Source organism: Rhipicephalus microplus, chromosome X (genome assembly GCF_043290135.1).
Source record: "Rhipicephalus microplus isolate Deutch F79 chromosome X, USDA_Rmic, whole genome shotgun sequence".
Lineage (NCBI taxonomy): Eukaryota > Metazoa > Arthropoda > Arachnida > Ixodida > Ixodidae > Rhipicephalus > Rhipicephalus microplus.
The window spans coordinates 72,128,000-72,147,358 of record NC_134710.1 but is presented as its reverse complement, the minus strand read 5'-3'; the positions used below and the strand labels follow the sequence as shown (position 1 = coordinate 72,147,358).

General features: G+C 41.9%; 7 non-coding genes across 7 annotated transcripts; all 7 read left to right on the top strand.

The window, feature by feature from the left end:
• The first annotated feature begins 821 nt into the window (after positions 1-821).
• On the top strand, positions 822-893 carry TRNAP-AGG (transfer RNA proline (anticodon AGG)). Its single transcript has one exon. It is a non-coding gene; the product is annotated as a tRNA-Pro (tRNA).
• A 2,171-nt stretch (positions 894-3,064) lies between these two features.
• TRNAP-AGG (transfer RNA proline (anticodon AGG)) lies at positions 3,065-3,136 on the top strand. Its single transcript has one exon. It is a non-coding gene; the product is annotated as a tRNA-Pro (tRNA).
• A 4,258-nt stretch (positions 3,137-7,394) lies between these two features.
• Positions 7,395-7,466, top strand: TRNAP-UGG (transfer RNA proline (anticodon UGG)). Its single transcript has one exon. It is a non-coding gene; the product is annotated as a tRNA-Pro (tRNA).
• A 3,030-nt stretch (positions 7,467-10,496) lies between these two features.
• TRNAP-AGG (transfer RNA proline (anticodon AGG)) lies at positions 10,497-10,568 on the top strand. The gene has a single exon. It is a non-coding gene; the product is annotated as a tRNA-Pro (tRNA).
• Positions 10,569-13,310: 2,742 nt separating this feature from the next.
• On the top strand, positions 13,311-13,382 carry TRNAP-AGG (transfer RNA proline (anticodon AGG)). The gene has a single exon. It is a non-coding gene; the product is annotated as a tRNA-Pro (tRNA).
• A 4,256-nt stretch (positions 13,383-17,638) lies between these two features.
• TRNAP-UGG (transfer RNA proline (anticodon UGG)) lies at positions 17,639-17,710 on the top strand. The gene has a single exon. It is a non-coding gene; the product is annotated as a tRNA-Pro (tRNA).
• Positions 17,711-19,051: 1,341 nt separating this feature from the next.
• On the top strand, positions 19,052-19,123 carry TRNAP-UGG (transfer RNA proline (anticodon UGG)). Its single transcript has one exon. It is a non-coding gene; the product is annotated as a tRNA-Pro (tRNA).
• Positions 19,124-19,359: the final 236 nt, after the last annotated feature.

Sequence of the window (19,359 nt, the reverse complement as noted above, 5' to 3'; positions counted from 1 at the left end):
GGGTGCGAGAGGTCCCGGGTTCATATCCCGGAGGAGCCCGATGTGTTTTTCAGTTTTTAATGTATTTTTTTCAAAAGTAGAGCGTTTTGGAGCAAGAAGATAGGTTGGCGTCACCATCCAAATTTTCCTTTTGCTCGATCCCTTTTTTCCCGAGCGTCTTTTCTCCGTTGCTGTGGCAGTTTTGAAATTTTTAGGGGTAATTAACTTCTAACAAAAACATTGTTATCTTCTTAGTGTTTCTTTGCATGTGTTGGCTCGTTGGTCTAGGGGTATGATTATCGCTAAGGGTGCGAGAGGTCCCGGGTTCAAATCCCGGACGAGCTCAATTTCTTTTTAAAAGGTTTATAACTTTTTTTCAAAAAATTAGGGCGATTGTAGCATGAAGCTAGGTTGATGTCGCGATCTGCATTTTCTTTTTGCGCGATTCCTCGTTTCCCAAGGGTCTTTTCACGGTGGAGATATCGGTTTTGAAATATCTGATGAGTAATTTACTTCTTGGAAAAACATTGTTTTCTTTATTATTGTTAATTTGCAGGTGTTGGCTGTTGGTCTAAAGGTAGGATAATTGCTTATGGAGCGAGAGGTCCCGGGTTCATATCCCGGAGGAGCCCGATGTGTTTTTCAGTATCTAATGTTTTTTTTTCAAAAGTAAAGCGTTTGGAGCAAGAAGATAGGTTGGCGTCACCATCCACATTTTCCTTTTGCGCGATCTTTTTTTTCCCGAGCGTCTTTTCTTGGTTACTGTGGCAGTTTTGAAATTTTTTAGTGGTAACTAACTTCTAACAAAAACATTGTTTTCTTGGTGTTTCTTTGCATGTGTTGGCTCGTTGGTCTAGGGGTATGATTCTCGCTTAGGGTGCGAGAGGTCCCGGATTCAAATCCCGGACGAGCCCAATTTTTTTAAGGCTTATAACTTTTTTTCAAAAAAGTAGGGCGTTTGTAGCATGAAGGTAGGTTGGCGTCACGATCCGCATTTTCTTTTTCGCGATTCCTCGTTTCCCGCGCGTCTTTTACTGGTGACGGTGTCAGTTCTGAAATTTAGTGGGGGTAATTCACTTCTAACTAAAATATTCTTCTCCTCTTTAATGTTCATTTGCGTGTGTCAGCTCGTTGGTGTAGGGGTGTGATTCTCGCTTTTGGTACGAGAGGACCCGGGTTGATATCCCGGACGAGTCCACTTTCTTTTTTAGTTTTATATAATTTTTCAAGGAAGTAGGGCGTTTGGAGCATGAAGGTAGCTTGGCGTCACCATCCACATTTTCCTTTCGCGCAATTTCTTGTTTCCCGAGCCTCTTTCACCGGTGAGGGTGGCGGTTTTGAAATTTTGTATGGGTAATTTACTTTTAGCTAAAATATTGTTTCCCTCGTTAGTGTTTTTTCATGTGTTTGCTCGAATATGGCTTAGGGTGTGAGAGGTCTCGATCGAATCCATGACGAGCACGATGTCTTTTTCAGTTTATTTATTTTTTTGAAAAGTAGTGGGTGTGGAGCATGAAGTTAGGTTGGCGTTGCCATTCGAATTTTCCTTTTTCGCGATTCTTCTTTTTCCGAGCGTGTTGTCCCGGTGGAGATGTCGGTTTTGACATATCTTATCAGTAATTTACTTCTTGTAAAAACATTGTTTTCCTCATTAGTGTTAATTTGCATGTGTTGGCTGTTGGTCTAAGGGTATGATAATCGCTTAGGGTGCGAGAGATCCTGGGTTCATATCCCGGAGGAGCCCGATGTGTTTTTAAGTTTCTAATGTTTTTTTTCAAAAGTAGAGCGTTTTGGAGCAAGAAGATAGGTTGGCGTCACAATCCACATTTTCCTTTTGCGCGATTTCTTTTTTCCCGAGCATCTTTTCTCGGTTACAGTGGCAATTTTGAAATTTTTTAGGGGTAATTAACTTCTAACAAAAACATTGTTTTTCTCTTTAGTGTTACTTTGCATGTGTTGGCTCGTTGGTCTAGAGGAATAAATTTCGCTTAGGGTGCGGAAGGTCCAGGGCTAAATCCCGAACAAGCGCAATTTTTTTCAGTTTTATAATTTTTTTTCAAAAAAGTAGGGCGTTTCGAACATGAAGCTAGGTTGGCGTCGCGATCCGCATTTTCTTTTTCGCGATTCCTCGTTTCCCGCGCGTCTTTTACTGGTGACGGTGTCAGTTCTGAAATTTAGTAGGGGTAATTCACTTCTAACTAAAATATTGTTCTCCTCATTAATGTTTATTTGAATGTGTTGGCTTGTTGGTCTAAGGATATGATTCTCGTTTTGGGTGCGAGAGGTCCCGGGTACATATCCCGGACGAGCCTGATTTATTTTTTAGTTTTATATATTTTTTCTAGGAAGTAGGTCGTTTGGAACATGACTAGCTTGGCGTCGCCATCCACATTTTCCTTTGGCGCAATTTCTTCTTTTCCGAGCGTCTTTCACCGGTGACGTTGGCGGTTTTAAAATTCTGTATGGGTAATTTACTTCTAGCTAAAATATTGTTTTCCTCATTAGTGTTTTTTCATGTGTTTGCTCGTTGGTCTAGGGGTACGAATATGGCTTAGAGTGTGAGAGGTCTCGGGTTCGAATCCAGGACGAGCCCGATGTCATTTTAAGGTTATTTGTTTTTTTAGGTTGTGGGTTTAGAGCATGAAGTTAGGTTGGCATCGCCATTAGCATTTTCCTTTTGCGCGATTCTTCTTTTTCCGAGCGTCTTTTCCCGGTGGAGATAATGGTTTCGAAATATCTTATGAGTAATTTACTTCTTGGAAAAACACTGTTTTCATCATTATTGTTAATTTGCAGGTGTTGACTGTTGGTCTAAGGGTATGATAATCACATAGGGTGCGAGAGGTCCCGGGTTCATATCCCGGAGGAGCCCGATGTGTTTTTCAGTTTTTAATGTATTTTTTTCAAAAGTAGAGCGTTTTGGAGCAAGAAGATAGGTTGGCGTCACCATCCAAATTTTCCTTTTGCTCGATCCCTTTTTTCCCGAGCGTCTTTTCTCCGTTGCTGTGGCAGTTTTGAAATTTTTAGGGGTAATTAACTTCTAACAAAAACATTGTTATCTTCTTAGTGTTTCTTTGCATGTGTTGGCTCGTTGGTCTAGGGGTATGATTCTCGCTTAGGGTGCGAGAGGTCCCGGGTTCAAATCCCGGACGAGCCCAATTTTTTTTTAAAAGGTTTATAACTTTTTTTCAAAAAATTAGGGCGTTTGTAGCATGAAGCTTGGTTGATGTCGCGATCTGCATTTTCTTTTTGCGCGATTCCTCGTTTCCCAAGCGTCTTTTAATGGTGACGGTGGTAGTTTTGAAATTTCATCATCATCATCAGCCTGACTGCGTCCTCTGCAGGACAAAGAGGCCTCTCCCATGTTCCGCCAGTTAACCCGGTCCTGTGCTTGCTGCTGCCAATTTATACCCGCAAACTTCTTAATCTCATCTGCCCACCTAATCTTCTGTCTCCCCCTAACCCGCTTCCCTTCTCTGGGAATCCAGTCAGTTACCCTTAATGACCAGCGGTTATCCTGTCTACGCGCTACATGCCCTGCCCATGTCCTTTTCTTCTTCTTGATTTAAGCTATGATATCCTTAACCCCCGTTTGTTCCCTAATCCATTCTGCTCTCTTCTTGTCTCTTAAGGTTACACCTACCATTTTTCTTTCCATTGCTCGCTGCGTCGTCCTCAATTTAAGCTGAACCCTCTTTGTAAGTCTCCAGTTTCTGCTCCGTAGCTAAGTACCGGCAAGATACAGCTGTTATATACCTTCCTCTTGAGGGATAGTGGCAATCTACCTGTCATAATTTGAGAGTGCTTGCCGAATGTGCTCCACCCCATCCTTATTCTTCTAGTTACTTCAATCTCATGGTTCGGCTCTGCGGTTATTACCTGCCCTAAGTAGACATAGTCTTTTACAACTTCAAGTGCACTATTACCTATCTCGAAGCGCTGCTCCTTGCCGAGTTGTTATACATTACTTTCGTTTTCTGCAGATTAATTTTAAGACCCACCTTTCTGCTCTCCTTGTCTAACTCCGTAATCATGAGTTGCAATTCGTCCCTTGAGTTACTCAGCAATGCAATGTCATCGGCGAAGCGCAGGTTACTAAGGTATTCTCCATTGACTCTTATCCCTAACTGTTCCCATTCTAGGCTTCTGAAAACCTCCTGTAAGCACGCGGTAAATTGCATTGGGGAAATTGTGTCCCCCTGCCTTACACCCTTCTTGATTGGTATTCTGTTGCTTTCTTTATGAAGCACTATGGTTTTGAAATTTATTGGTGTAAATCAGTTCCAGCTAAAATATTGTTCTCCTCAATAATGTTCATTTGCATGTGTAGGCTCGTTGGTCCAGGGGTATGATTATCGCTTTGGGTGCGAGAGGTCCCGGGTTCTGATCCCGCACGAGCCCGAAGTCTTTTTCAGTTTATTTTTTTTAAAGTAGTGGGTTTGGAGCATGAAGTTAGGTTGACGTCGCCATTCGCATTTTCCTTTTGCGCGATTCTTCTTTTTCCGAGCATCTTTCCCGGTGGAGATGTCGGTTTTGAAATATTTTATGGGTAATTTACTTCTTGAAAAAACAATGTTTTCTTCATTAGTGTTAATTTGCATGTGTTGGCTGTTGGCCTAAGGGTATGATAATCGCTTAGGGTGCGAGAGGACCCGGGTTTTTATCCCGGAGGAGCCCGATGTGTTTTTCAGTTTTTAATGTTTTTTTTTTCAAAAGTAGAACGTTTGGAGAGGAAAGATAGGTTGGCGTCACCATCCACATTTTCCTTTTGCGCGATCCCTTTTTTCCCGAGCGTCTTTTCTTGGTTACTGTGGCAGTTTTGAAATTTTTTAGTGGTGACTAACTTCTAACAAAAACATTGTTTTCTTGGTGCTTCTTTGCATGTGTTCGCTCGTTGGTCTAGGGGTATTTTTCTCGCTTAGGGTGCGAGAGGTCCCGGGTTCAAATCCCGGACGAGCCCAATTTTTTTTAAGGCTTATAATTTTTTTTTCAAAAAAGTAGGGCGTTTGTAGCATGAAGCTAGGTTGGTGTCGCGATCCGCATATTCTTTTTGCGCGATTCCTCGTTTCCCAGGCGTCTTTTACTGGTGACGGTGGTAGTTTTGAAATTTAATAGGGGTAATTCAGTTCCAGCTAAAATATTCTTCTCCTCATTAATGTTCATTTGCGTGTGTCAGCTCGTTGGTCTCGGGGTATGATTCTCGCTTTGGGAGAGAGAGGTCCCGGGTTCAAATCCCGGACGAACCTGCTTTCTTTTTTAGTTTTATAAAATTTTTCAAGGAAGTAGGGCGTTTGGAGAATGAAGGTAGCTTGGCGTCACCATCCACATTTTCCTTTCGCGCAATTCCTTGTTTCCCGAGCGTCTTTCACCGGTGAGGGTGGCGGTTTTGAAATTTTCTATCGGTAATTTACTTTTACCTAAAATATTGTTTCTCTCGTTAGTGTTTTCTCACGTGTTTGCTCGAATATGGCTTAGGGTGTGAGAGGTCTCGCGTTCGAATCCATGACGAGCCCGATGTCTTTATCAGTTTATTTTTTTTAAAGTAGTGGGTGTGGAGCATCAAGTTAGGTTCGCGTCGCCATTAGCATTTTCCTTTTGCGCGATTCTTCTTTTTCCGAGCGTCTTTTCCCGGTGAAGGTGTCGGTTTTGAAATATTTTATGAGTAATTTACTTCTTAGAAAAACATTTTTTCTTCATTAGTGTTAATTTGCAGGTGTTCGCTGTTGGTCTAAGGGTGTGATAATCGCTTAGGGTGCGAGAGTTCCCGGGTTCATATCCTGGAGGAGCCCGATGTGTTTTTCAGGTTTTAATGTTTATTTTTGAAAAGTAGAGCGTTTGGAGCAAGAAGATAGGTTGGCGTCACCATCCACATTTTCCTTTTGCGCGATACCTTTTTTCCTGAGCGTCTTTTCTCGGTTACTGTGGCAGCTTTGAAATTTTTAGGGGTAATTAGCTTCTAACAAAAACATTGTTTTCTTCTTAGTGTTTCTTTGCGTGTGTTGGCTCGTTGGTCTAAGGTTATGATTTTCGGGTATGATGCGAAAGGTCCCGGGTTCAAATCCCGAACGAGCCCAATTTTTTTTAAGGTCTATAACTTTTTTTCAAAAAAGTAGGGCGTTTGTAGCATGAAGCTAGGTTGGCGTCGTGATCCGCATTTTCTTTTTGCGCGAATCCTCGTTTCCCAAGCGTCTTTTACTTGGTATGGTGGTAGTTTTGAACTTTAATAGGGGTAATTCAGTTCCATCTAAAATATTGTTCTCCTCATTAACGTTCCTTTGCGTGTGTCGGCTCGTTGGTCTAGGGGTATGATTCTCGCTTTGGGTGCGAGAAGTCCCGGGTTGAAATCCAGGACGAGCCCGCTTTCTTTTTTTAGTTTTATATATTTTTTCAAGGAAGCAAGGCGTTTGGAGCATGAAAGTACCTTGGCGTCGCCATCCACATTTTCCTTTCGCGCCATTCCTTGTTTCCCGAGCGTCTTTCACCGGTGAGGGTGGCGGTTTTGAAATTTTGTACGGGTAATTTACTTCTAGCTAATATATTGTTTTCCTCATTAGTGTTTTTTCATGTGTTTGCTCATTGGTCTAGGGGTACGAATATGGCTTAGGGTGTGAGAGGTCCCGGGTTACAATCCAGGACGAGCCCGGTGTCTTTTCAGTTTATTTTTTTAAAGTAGTGGGTTTCGAGCATGAAGTTAGGTTGGCGTCGCCATTCGCATTTCTTTTTTGCGCGATTCTTCTTTTTCCGAACGTCTTTTCCCGGTGGAGATGTCGGTTTTAAATTATTTTATGAGTAATTTACTTCTTGGAAAAACATTGTTTTTCTCATTAGTGTTAATTTGCATGTGTTGGCTGTTGGTCTAAGGGTATGATAATCGCTTAGGGTGCGAGAGATCCTGGGTTCATATCCCAGAGGAGCCCGATACGTTTTTCAGTTTTTAATGTTTTTTTTTTTCAAAAGTCGAGCCTTTGAAGCAAGAAGTTAGGTTGGCGTCGCCATCCACTTTTTCCTTTTGCGCCATTCCTTTTTTCCCGAGCATCTTTTGTCGGTGACTGTGGCAGTTTGGAAAATTTTAGGGGTAATTAACTTTTAACAAAAACATTGTTTTCCTCATTAGTGTTACTTTGCATGTGTTGCTCGTTGGTCTAGGGGAATAATTTTCGCTTATGGTGCGGAAGGTCCCGGGCTGAAATCCCGGACGAACGCAATTTTTTTCAGTTTTATAATTTTTTTTCAAAAAAGCAGGGCGTTTGGAGCATGAAGCTAGGTTGGCGTCGCAAACCGCATTTTCTTTTTGCGCGATTGCTCGTTTCCCGAGCGTCTTTTCCTGGTGACGGTGGCGCTTTCGAAATTTAGTAGGGGTATATCACTTCTAACTAAAATATTGTTCTCCTCATTAATGTTTATTTGCATGTGTTGGCTCGTTGGTCTAGGGGTATGATTCTCGCTTTGGGTGCGAAAGGTCCCGGGTTCAAATCCCGGACGAGCCCAATTTTTTTTAAGGTCTATAACTTTTTTTCAAAAAAGTAGGGCGTTTGTAGCATGAAGCTAGGTTGGCGTCGTGATCCGCATTTTCTTTTTGCGCGACTCCTCGTTTCCCAAGCGTCTTTTACTTGGTATGGTGGTAGTTTTGAACTTTAATAGGGGTAATTCAGTTCCATCTAAAATATTGTTCTCCTCATTAACGTTCCTTTGCGTGTGTCGGCTCGTTGGTCTAGGGGTATGATTCTCGCTTTGGGTGCGAGAAGTCCCGGGTTGAAATCCAGGACGAGCCCGCTTTCTTTTTTAGTTTTATATATTTTTTCAAGGAAGCAAGGCGTTTGGAGCATGAAAGTACCTTGGCGTCGCCATCCACACTTTCCTTTCGCGCAATTTCTTGTTTCCCGAGCGTCTTTCACCGGTGAGGGTGGCGGTTTTGAAATTTTGTATGGGTAATTTATTTTAGCTAAAATATTGTTTCCCTTGTTAGTGTTTTTTCATGTGTTTGCTCAAATATGGCTTAGGGTGTGAGAGGTCTCGCGTTCGAATCCACGACGAGCCCGACGTCTTTTTCAGTTTAATTATTTTTTTAAAGTAGTGGGTGTGGAGCATGAAGTTAGGTTGGCGTCGCCATTCGAATTTTCCTTTTGCGCGATTCTTCTTTTTCCGAGCGTCTTTTCCCGGTGGAGATGTCGGTTTTAAAATATTTTATGAGTAATTTACTTCTTGGAAAAAGATTGTTTTGCTCATTAGTGTTAATTTGCATGTGTTGGCTGTTGGTCTAAGGGTATGATAATCGCTTAGGGTGCGAGAGATCTTTGGTTCATATCCCAGAAAAGCCCGATACGTTTTTCAGTTATTAATGTTGTTTTTTAAAGTCGAGCCTTTGAAGCAAAAAGATAAGTTGGCGTCGCCATCCACTTTTTCCTTTTGCGCCATTTCCTTTTTCCCGAGCATCTTTTTTCGGTGACTGTGGCAGTTTTGAAATTTTTTAGGGGTAAATAACTTCTAACAAAAACATTGTTTTCCTCATTAGTGTTACTTTGCATGTGTTGCTCGTTGGTCTAGGGGAATAATTTTTGCTTAGGGTGCGGAAGGTCCCGGGCTTAAATCCCGGACGCACGCAATTTTTTTCAGTTTTATAATTTTTTTTTCAAAAAAGCAGGGCGTTTGGAGCATGAAGCTACGTTGGCGTCGCGATCCGCATTTTTTTGCGCGATTCCTCGTTTCCCGAGCGTCTTTTCCTGGTGACGGTGGCACTTTTGAAATTTTGTAGGGGTATATCACTTCTAACTAAAATATTGTTCTCCTCATTAATGTTCATTTGCATGTGTTGGCTCGTTGGTCTAGGGATACGATTATGGCTTAGGGTGTGAGAAGTCTCGGGTTCTGATCCCGGACGAGCTCTAAGTCTTTTTCAGTTTATTTATTTTTTTTTAAAGTAGTGGGTTTGGAGCATGAAGTTAGGTTGGCGTTGCCATTCGCATTTTCCTTTTGCGCGATTCTTCTTTTTCCCAGCGTCTTTCCCGGTGGACATGTCGGTTAAGAAATAGTTTATGGCTATTTTACTTCTTGAAAAAACACTGTTTTCCTCATTGGTGTAATTTGCATGCGTTGGCTGTTGGTCTAAGGGTATGATAATCGCTTAGGGTGCGAGAGATCCTGGGTTCATATCCCGGAGGAGCCCGATACGTTTTTCAGTTTTTTATGTTTTTTTTTCAAAAGTCGAGCCTTTGAAGCAAGAAGATAAGTTGGCGTCGCCATCCACATTTTCCTTTTGCGCGATTCCTTTTTTCCCGAGCATCTTTTTTCGGTGACTGTGGCAGTTTTGAAATTCTTTAGGGGTAATTAACTTCTAACAAAAACATTGTTTTCCTCATTAGTGTTACTTTGCATGTGTTGCTCGTTGGTCTAGGGGAATAATTTTCGCTTAGGGTGCGGAAGGTCCCGGGCTGAAATCCCGGACGAACGCAATTTTTTTTCAGTTTTATAATTTTTTTTTTTCAAAAAAGCAGGGCGTTTGGAGCATGAAGCTAGGTTGGCGTCACGATCCGCATTTTCTTTTGTCGCGATTCCTCGTTTCCCGAGCGTCTTTTCCTTGTGACGGTGGCACTTTTGAAATTTAGTAGGGGTATATCACTTCTAACTAAAATATTGTTCTCCTCATTATTGTTTATTTGCATGTGTTGGCTCGTTGGTCTGTCTTGGGGTATGATTATCGCTATGGGTGCGAGAGGTCAAGGGTTCATATCCTGGACGAGCCCAATTTATTTTTTTAGTTTTATATATTTTTCTAGGAAGTAGGGCGTTTGGAGCATGAATGTAGCTTAGCGTCGCCATCCACACTATCCTTTGGCGCAATTCCTTGTTTCCCGAGCGTCTTTCACCGGTGAGGGTGGCGGTTTTGAAATTTTGTATGGGTAATTTACTTCGAGCTAAATATTACTTTCCTCATTAGTGTTTTTTCACGTGTTTGCTCGTTGGTCTAGGAGTACGATTATGGCTTAGGGTGTGAGAAGTCTCGGGTTCTGATCCAGGACGAGCTCGAAGTCTTTTTCAGTTTATTTATTTTTTTAAAAGTAGTGGGTTTAGAGTGTGAAGTTGGGTTGGCGTCGCCATTAGCATTATCCTTTTGCGCAATTCTTGTTTTTCCGAGCGTCTTTACCCGGTGGAGATGTCGGTTTTGAAATATTTTATGAGTAATTTACTTCTTGGAAAACATTGTTTTCCTCATGAGTGTTAATTTGCATGTGTTGGCTGTTGGTCTAAAGGCATGATATTCGCTTAGGTTGCGAGAGGTCCCGGGTTCATATCCCGGAGGAGCCCGATGCGTTTTTCAGTTTTTAATGTTTTTTTTTTTTCAAAAGTAGAGCGTTTTGGAGCAAGAAGATAGGTTGGCGTCACCATCCAAATTTTCCTTTTGCTCGATCCCTTTTTCCTGAGCGTCTTTTCTCCGTTGCTGTGGCAGTTTTGAAATTTTTAGGGGTAATTAACCTCTAACAAAAACATTGTTATCTTCTTAGTGTTTCTTTGCATGTGTTGGCTCGTTGGTCTAGGGGTATGATTCTCGCTTAGGGTGCGAGAGGTCCCGGGATCAAATCCCGGACGAGCCCAATTTTTTTTAAAAGGTTTATAACTTTTTTTCAAAAAATTAGGGCGTTTGTAGCATGAAGCTAGGTTGATGTCGCGATCTGCATTTTCTTTTTGCGCGATTCCTCGTTTCCCAAGGGTCTTTTCACTCTGGAGATATCGGTTTTGAAATATCTGATGAGTAATTTACTTCTTGGAAAAACATTGTTTTCTTTATTATTGTTAATTTGCAGGTGTTGGCTGTTAATCTAAAGGTAGAATAATTGCTTATGGAGCGAGAGGTCCCGGGTTCATATCCCGGAGGAGCCCAATGTGTTTTTCAGTATCTAATGTTTTTTTTTTTCAAAAGTAAAGCGTTTGGAGCAAGAAGATAGGTTGGCGTCACCATCCACATTTTTCTTTTGCGCGATCTTTTTTTTCCCGAGCGTCTTTTCTTGGTTACTGTGGCAGTTTTGAAATTTATTAGTGGTAACTAACTTCTAACAAAACCATTGTTTTCTTGGTGTTTCTTTGCATGTGTTGGCTCGTTGGTCTAGGGGTATGATTCTCGCTTAGGGTGCGAGAGGTCCCGGATTCAAATCCCGAACGAGCCCAATTTTTTTAAGGCTTATAACTTTTTTTCAAAAAAGTAGGGCGTTTGTAGCATGAAGGTAGGTTGGCGTCGCGATCCGCATTTTCTTTTTCGCGATTCCTAGTTTCCCGCGCGTCTTTTACTGGTGACGGTGTCAGTTCTGAAATTTAGTGGGGGTAATTCACTTCTAACTAAAATATTCTTCTCCTCTTTAATGTTCATTTGCGTGTGTCAGCTCGTTGGTGTAGGGGTGTGATTCTCGCTTTTGGTACGAGAGGACCCGGGTTGATATCCCGGACGAGTCCACTTTCTTTTTTAGTTTTATATAATTTTTCAAGGAAGTAGGGCGTTTGGAGCATGAAGGTAGCTTGGCGTCACCATCCACATTTTCCTTTCGCGCAATTTCTTGTTTCCCGAGCCTCTTTCACCGGTGAGGGTGGCGGTTTTGAAATTTTGTATGGGTAATTTACTTTTAGCTAAAATATTGTTTCCCTCGTTAGTGTTTTTTCATGTGTTTGCTCGAATATGGCTTAGGGTGTGAGAGGTCTCGATCGAATCCATGACGAGCACGATGTCTTTTTCAGTTTATTTATTTTTTTGAAAAGTAGTGTGTGTGGAGCATGAAGTTAGGTTGGCGTTGCCATTCGAATTTTCCTTTTTCGCGATTCTTCTTTTTCCGAGCGTGTTGTCCCGGTGGAGATGTCGGTTTTGACATATCTTATCAGTAATTTACTTCTTGTAAAAACATTGTTTTCCTCATTAGTGTTAATTTGCATGTGTTGGCTGTTGGTCTAAGGGTATGATAATCGCTTAGGGTGCGAGAGATCCTGGGTTCATATCCCGGAGGAGCCCGATGTGTTTTTAAGTTTCTAATGTTTTTTTTCAAAAGTAGAGCGTTTTGGAGCAAGAAGATAGGTTGGCGTCACAATCCACATTTTCCTTTTGCGCGATTTCTTTTTTCCCGAGCATCTTTTCTCGGTTACAGTGGCAATTTTGAAATTTTTTAGGGGTAATTAACTTCTAACAAAAACATTGTTTTTCTCTTTAGTGTTACTTTGCATGTGTTGGCTCGTTGGTCTAGAGGAATAAATTTCGCTTAGGGTGCGGAAGGTCCAGGGCTCAAATCCCGAACAAGCGCAATTTTTTTCAGTTTTATAAATTTTTTTCAAAAAAGTAGGGCGTTTCGAACATGAAGCTAGGTTGGCGTCGCGATCCGCATTTTCTTTTTCGCGATTCCTCGTTTCCCGCGCGTCTTTTACTGGTGACGGTGTCAGTTCTGAAATTTAGTAGGGGTAATTCACTTCTAACTAAAATATTGTTCTCCTCATTAATGTTTATTTGAATGTGTTGGCTTGTTGGTCTAAGGATATGATTCTCGCTTTGGGTGCGAGAGGTCCCGGGTATATATCCCGGACGAGCCTGATTTATTTTTTAGTTTTATATATTTTTTCTAGGAAGTAGGTCGTTTGGAACATGACTAGCTTGGCGTCGCCATCCACATTTTCCTTTGGCGCAATTTCTTCTTTCCCGAGCGTCTTTCACCAGTGACGTTGGCGGTTTTAAAATTCTGTATGGGTAATTTACTTCTAGCTAAAATATTGTTTTCCTCATTAGTGTTTTTTCATGTGTTTGCTCGTTGGTCTAGGGGTACGAATATGGCTTAGAGTGTGAGAGGTCTCGGGTTCGAATCCAGGACGAGCCCGATGTCTTTTTAAGTTTGTTTGTTTTTTTAGGTTGTGGGTTTAGAGCATGAAGTTAGGTTGGCATCGCCATTAGCATTTTCCTTTTGCGCGATTCTTCTTTTTCCGAGCGTCTTTTCCCGGTGGAGATAATGGTTTTGAAATATCTTATGAGTAATTTACTTCTTGGAAAAACACTGTTTTCATCATTATTGTTAATTTGCAGGTGTTGACTGTTGGTCTAAGGGTATGATAATCACATAGGGTGCGAGAGGTCCCGGGTTCATATCCCGGAGGAGCCCGATGTGTTTTTCAGTTTTTAATGTATTTTTTTCAAAAGTAGAGCGTTTTGGAGCAAGAAGATAGGTTGGCGTCACCATCCAAATTTTCCTTTTGCTCGATCCCTTTTTTCCCGAGCGTCTTTTCTCCGTTGCTGTGGCAGTTTTGAAATTTTTAGGGGTAATTAACTTCTAACAAAAACATTGTTATCTTCTTAGTGTTTCTTTGCATGTGTTGGCTCGTTGGTCTAGGGGTATGATTCTCGCTTAGGGTGCGAGAGGTCCCGGGTTCAAATCCCGGACGAGCCCAATTTTTTTTAAAAGGTTTATAACTTTTTTTCAAAAAATTAGGGCGTTTGTAGCATGAAGCTTGGTTGATGTCGCGATCTGCATTTTCTTTTTGCGCGATTCCTCGTTTCCCAAGCGTCTTTTAATGGTGACGGTGGTAGTTTTGAAATTTCATCATCATCATGAGCCTGACTGCGTCCTCTGCAGGACAAAGAGGCCTCTCCCATGTTCCGCCAGTTAACCCGGTCCTGTGCTTGCTGCTGCCAATTTATACCCGCAAACTTCTTAATCTCATCTGCCCACCTAATCTTCTGTCTCCCCCTAACCCGCTTCCCTTCTCTGGGAATCCAGTCAGTTACCCTTAATGACCAGCGGTTATCCTGTCTACGCGCTACATGCCCTGCCCATGTCCTTTTCTTCTTCTTGATTTAAGCTATGATATCCTTAACCCCCGTTTGTTCCCTAATCCATTCTGCTCTCTTCTTGTCTCTTAAGGTTACACCTACCATTTTTCTTTCCATTGCTCGCTGCGTCGTCCTCAATTTAAGCTGAACCCTCTTTGTAAGTCTCCAGTTTCTGCTCCGTAGCTAAGTACCGGCAAGATACAGCTGTTATATACCTTCCTCTTGAGGGATAGTGGCAATCTACCTGTCATAATTTGAGAGTGCTTGCCGAATGTGCTCCACCCCATCCTTATTCTTCTAGTTACTTCAATCTCATGGTTCGGCTCTGCGGTTATTACCTGCCCTAAGTAGACATAGTCTTTTACAACTTCAAGTGCACTATTACCTATCTCGAAGCGCTGCTCCTTGCCGAGTTGTTATACATTACTTTCGTTTTCTGCAGATTAATTTTAAGACCCACCTTTCTGCTCTCCTTGTCTAACTCCGTAATCATGAGTTGCAATTCGTCCCTTGAGTTACTCAGCAATGCAATGTCATCGGCGAAGCGCAGGTTACTAAGGTATTCTCCATTGACTCTTATCCCTAACTGTTCCCATTCTAGGCTTCTGAAAACCTCCTGTAAGCACGCGGTAAATTGCATTGGGGAAATTGTGTCCCCCTGCCTTACACCCTTCTTGATTGGTATTCTGTTGCTTTCTTTATGAAGCACTATGGTTTTGAAATTTATTGGTGTAAATCAGTTCCAGCTAAAATATTGTTCTCCTCAATAATGTTCATTTGCATGTGTAGGCTCGTTGGTCCAGGGGTATGATTATCGCTTTGGGTGCGAGAGGTCCCGGGTTCTGATCCCGGACGAGCCCGAAGTCTTTTTCAGTTTATTTTTTTTAAAGTAGTGGGTTTGGAGCATGAAGTTAGGTTGACGTCGCCATTCGCATTTTCCTTTTGCGCGATTCTTCTTTTTCCGAGCATCTTTCCCTGTGGAGATGTCGGTTTGAAATATTTTATGGGTAATTTACTTCTTGAAAAAACAATGTTTTCTTCATTAGTGTTAATTTGCATGTGTTGGCTGTTGGCCTAAGGGTATGATAATCGCTTAGGGTGCGAGAGGACCCGGGTTTTTATCCCGGAGGAGCCCGATGTGTTTTTCAGTTTTTAATGTTTTTTTTTTCAAAAGTAGAACGTTTGGAGAGGAAAGATAGGTTGGCGTCACCATCCACATTTTCCTTTTGCGCGATCCCTTTTTTCCCGAGCGTCTTTTCTTGGTTACTGTGGCAGTTTTGAAATTTTTTAGTGGTGACTAAATTCTAACAAAAACATTGTTTTCTTGGTGCTTCTTTGCATGTGTTCGCTCGTTGGTCTAGGGGTATTTTTCTCGCTTAGGGTGCGAGAGGTCCCGGGTTCAAATCCCGGACGAGCCCAATTTTTTTTAAGGCTTATAATTTTTTTTTCAAAAAAGTAGGGCGTTTGTAGCATGAAGCTAGGTTGGTGTCGCGATCCGCATATTCTTTTTGCGCGATTCCTCGTTTCCCAGGCGTCTTTTACTGGTGACGGTGGTAGTTTTGAAATTTAATAGGGGTAATTCAGTTCCAGCTAAAATATTCTTCTCCTCATTAATGTTCATTTGCGTGTGTCAGCTCGTTGGTCTCGGGGTATGATTCTCGCTTTGGGAGAGAGAGGTCCCGGGTTCAAATCCCGGACGAACCTGCTTTCTTTTTTAGTTTTATAAAATTTTTCAAGGAAGTAGGGCGTTTGGAGAATGAAGGTAGCTTGGCGTCACCATCCACATTTTCCTTTCGCGCAATTCCTTGTTTCCCGAGCGTCTTTCACCGGTGAGGGTGGCGGTTTTGAAATTTTCTATCGGTAATTTACTTTTACCTAAAATATTGTTTCTCTCGTTAGTGTTTTCTCACGTGTTTGCTCGAATATGGCTTAGGGTGTGAGAGGTCTCGCGTTCGAATCCATGACGAGCCCGATGTCTTTATCAGTTTATTTTTTTTAAAGTAGTGGGTGTGGAGCATCAAGTTAGGTTCGCGTCGCCATTAGCATTTTCCTTTTGCGCGATTCTTCTTTTTCCGAGCGTCTTTTCCCGGTGAAGGTGTCGGTTTTGAAATATTTTATGAGTAATTTACTTCTTAGAAAAACATTTTTTCTTCATTAGTGTTAATTTGCAGGTGTTCGCTGTTGGTCTAAGGGTGTGATAATCGCTTAGGGTGCGAGAGTTCCCGGGTTCATATCCTGGAGGAGCCCGATGTGTTTTTCAGGTTTTAATGTTTATTTTTGAAAAGTAGAGCGTTTGGAGCAAGAAGATAGGTTGGCGTCACCATCCACATTTTCCTTTTGCGCGATACCTTTTTTCCTGAGCGTCTTTTCTCGGTTACTGTGGCAGCTTTGAAATTTTTAGGGGTAATTAGCTTCTAACAAAAACATTGTTTTCTTCTTAGTGTTTCTTTGCGTGTGTTGGCTCGTTGGTCTAAGGTTATGATTTTCGGGTATGATGCGAAAGGTCCCGGGTTCAAATCCCGAACGAGCCCAATTTTTTTTAAGGTCTATAACTTTTTTTCAAAAAAGTAGGGCGTTTGTAGCATGAAGCTAGGTTGGCGTCGTGATCCGCATTTTCTTTTTGCGCGAATCCTCGTTTCCCAAGCGTCTTTTACTTGGTATGGTGGTAGTTTTGAACTTTAATAGGGGTAATTCAGTTCCATCTAAAATATTGTTCTCCTCATTAACGTTCCTTTGCGTGTGTCGGCTCGTTGGTCTAGGGGTATGATTCTCGCTTTGGGTGCGAGAAGTCCCGGGTTGAAATCCAGGACGAGCCCGCTTTCTTTTTTTAGTTTTATATATTTTTTCAAGGAAGCAAGGCGTTTGGAGCATGAAAGTACCTTGGCGTCGCCATCCACATTTTCCTTTCGCGCCATTCCTTGTTTCCCGAGCGTCTTTCACCGGTGAGGGTGGCGGTTTTGAAATTTTGTACGGGTAATTTACTTCTAGCTAATATATTGTTTTCCTCATTAGTGTTTTTTCATGTGTTTGCTCATTGGTCTAGGGGTACGAATATGGCTTAGGGTGTGAGAGGTCCCGGGTTACAATCCAGGACAAGCCCGGTGTCTTTTCAGTTTATTTTTTTAAAGTAGTGGGTTTCGAGCATGAAGTTAGGTTGGCGTCGCCATTCGCATTTCTTTTTTGCGCGATTCTTCTTTTTCCGAACGTCTTTTCCCGGTGGAGATGTCGGTTTTAAATTATTTTATGAGTAATTTACTTCTTGGAAAAACATTGTTTTTCTCATTAGTGTTAATTTGCATGTGTTGGCTGTTGGTCTAAGGGTATGATAATCGCTTAGGGTGCGAGAGATCCTGGGTTCATATCCCAGAGGAGCCCGATACGTTTTTCAGTTTTTAATGTTTTTTTTTTTCAAAAGTCGAGCCTTTGAAGCAAGAAGTTAAGTTGGCGTCGCCATCCACTTTTTCCTTTTGCGCCATTCCTTTTTTCCCGAGCATCTTTTGTCGGTGACTGTGGCAGTTTGGAAAATTTTAGGGGTAATTAACTTTTAACAAAAACATTGTTTTCCTCATTAGTGTTACTTTGCATGTGTTGCTCGTTGGTCTAGGGGAATAATTTTCGCTTATGGTGCGGAAGGTCCCGGGCTGAAATCCCGGACGAACGCAATTTTTTTCAGTTTTATAATTTTTTTTCAAAAAAGCAGGGCGTTTGGAGCATGAAGCTAGGTTGGCGTCGCAAACCGCATTTTCTTTTTGCGCGATTGCTCGTTTCCCGAGCGTCTTTTCCTGGTGACGGTGGCACTTTCGAAATTTAGTAGGGGTATATCACTTCTAACTAAAATATTGTTCTCCTCATTAATGTTTATTTGCATGTGTTGGCTCGTTGGTCTAGGGGTATGATTCTCGCTTTGGGTGCGAAAGGTCCCGGGTTCAAATCCCGGACGAGCCCAATTTTTTTTAAGGTCTATAACTTTTTTTCAAAAAAGTAGGGCGTTTGTAGCATGAAGCTAGGTTGGCGTCGTGATCCGCATTTTCTTTTTGCGCGAATCCTCGTTTCCCAAGCGTCTTTTACTTGGTATGGTGGTAGTTTTGAACTTTAATAGGGGTAATTCAGTTCCATCTAAAATATTGTTCTCCTCATTAACGTTCCTTTGCGTGTGTCGGCTCGTTGGTCTAGGGGTATGATTCTCGCTTTGGGTGCGAGAAGTCCCGGGTTGAAATCCAGGACGAGCCCGCTTTCTTTTTTTAGTTTTATATATTTTTTCAAGGAAGCAAGGCGTTTGGAGCATGAAAGTACCTTGGCGTCGCCATCCACATTTTCCTTTCGCGCCATTCCTTGTTTCCCGAGCGTCTTTCACCGGTGAGGGTGGCGGTTTTGAAATTTTGTACGGGTAATTTACTTCTAGCTAATATATTGTTTTCCTCATTAGTGTTTTTTCATGTGTTTGCTCATTGGTCTAGGGGTACGAATATGGCTTAGGGTGTGAGAGGTCCCGGGTTACAATCCAGGACAAGCCCGGTGTCTTTTCAGTTTATTTTTTTAAAGTAGTGGGTTTCGAGCATGAAGTTAGGTTGGCGTCGCCATTCGCATTTCTTTTTTGCGCGATTCTTCTTTTTCCGAACGTCTTTTCCCGGTGGAGATGTCGGTTTTAAATTATTTTATGAGTAATTTACTTCTTGGAAAAACATTGTTTTTCTCATTAGTGTTAATTTGCATGTGTTGGCTGTTGGTCTAAGGGTATGATAATCGCTTAGGGTGCGAGAGATCCTGGGTTCATATCCCAGAGGAGCCCGATACGTTTTTCAGTTTTTAATGTTTTTTTTTTCAAAAGTCGAGCCTTTGAAGCAAGAAGTTAAGTTGGCGTCGCCATCCACTTTTTCCTTTTGCGCCATTCCTTTTTTCCCGAGCATCTTTTGTCGGTGACTGTGGCAGTTTGGAAAATTTTAGGGGTAATTAACTTTTAACAAAAACATTGTTTTCCTCATTAGTGTTACTTTGCATGTGTTGCTCGTTGGTCTAGGGGAATAATTTTCGCTTATGGTGCGGAAGGTCCCGGGCTGAAATCCCGGACGAACGCAATTTTTTTCAGTTTTATAATTTTTTTTCAAAAAAGCAGGGCGTTTGGAGCATGAAGCTAGGTTGGCGTCGCAAACCGCATTTTCTTTTTGCGCGATTGCTCGTTTCCCGAGCGTCTTTTCCTGGTGACGGTGGCGCTTTCGAAATTTAGTAGGGGTATATCACTTCTAACTAAAATATTGTTCTCCTCATTAATGTTTATTTGCATGTGTTGGCTCGTTGGTCTAGGGGTATGATTCTCGCTTTGGGTGCGAAAGGTCCCGGGTTCAAATCCCGGACGAGCCCAATTTTTTTTAAGGTCTATAACTTTTTTTCAAAAAAGTAGGGCGTTTGTAGCATGAAGCTAGGTTGGCGTCGTGATCCGCATTTTCTTTTTGCGCGACTCCTCGTTTCCCAAGCGTCTTTTACTTGGTATGGTGGTAGTTTTGAACTTTAATAGGGGTAATTCAGTTCCATCTAAAATATTGTTCTCCTCATTAACGTTCCTTTGCGTGTGTCGGCTCGTTGGTCTAGGGGTATGA